Source organism: Anopheles nili, chromosome 2 (assembly GCF_943737925.1).
Source record: "Anopheles nili chromosome 2, idAnoNiliSN_F5_01, whole genome shotgun sequence".
Lineage (NCBI taxonomy): Eukaryota > Metazoa > Arthropoda > Insecta > Diptera > Culicidae > Anopheles > Anopheles nili.
This window is the reverse complement of record NC_071291.1, coordinates 31759934-31760799: the sequence shown is the minus strand read 5'-3', so window position 1 is coordinate 31760799 and position 866 is coordinate 31759934. Positions and strand designations below refer to the sequence as shown.

At 50.7% G+C, this 866-nt stretch overlaps 1 non-coding gene across 1 annotated transcript; it reads right to left on the bottom strand.

The window, feature by feature from the left end:
- Window positions 1-380: 380 nt before the first annotated feature.
- On the bottom strand, window positions 381-452 carry Trnap-cgg (transfer RNA proline (anticodon CGG)). Its single transcript has one exon. It is a non-coding gene; the product is annotated as a tRNA-Pro (tRNA).
- Window positions 453-866: the final 414 nt, after the last annotated feature.

Here is an 866-nt window from a genome sequence, read left to right as displayed (position 1 = left end):
TATTTAGGTGGCGTAAATCTCCATTTTGCAGCACATGAAGCATGTACGTGCACTAAAATGTGAGGCATGCCGAGGAGCGATGTGTGAAGCAAACTTCAAAGCGAAAGGGTTCAGATTAGCTAGCGGCACGGTTGAACGTCTTCATGATGCTGTGATTACTTGCGGTGATGATGTGTGCGCAAACGATGATAATGTTGGCGAAAAGAAAAACGATTCAAAATTACAGCAAATCTGCGCTGCTTTAGAAGATCATCCTTTAATGCGCATCCTTTTCAGTTTGTTGTAGCAAAAAATAGCGACGAGGAGAGGAATTACTTCTTCCCTCGGGATGGAGGGAGAAGGATGCTCCTCTTTCTCTGTCTCTAGTTTTTAATACACTCGGGCTCGTCCGGGATTTGAACCCGGGACCTCTCGCACCCGAAGCGAGAATCATACCCCTAGACCAACGAGCCTCGACTGAATGGCGCTCTCTCTTCACGCAGCAGCATTTTCGCGACGCACTCACAGAGCCCCACTCTCGAGCATGGCGTAAGTACTTCGCGGACTGCGTTGACCACATCGTGGGCCTATTTTTGGTACCACTGGTCGAGAAGGGGAGCATTACATGCATCGCTCGCGCCATCGCTCTGCAACACCGCGATTGGTCACCGCTTGACGTGACTGAGAGTCGCGGCCCCAAAGTGAGAGAGAGAGAGAGAGAGAGTAAGAAACAGAGAGATATAGAGAGTGACGTTGGAGTGAAATCGTGCCGTGAAGGGCGGGAAGGACGGATTGACCAAAACGCATAAAAAAAAGCCACGGCCGACGTCGATTACTAAAGGGCCTTGAGAAGCCGGCGCTCTTCGCTTGACCATGCGCGCGACGTT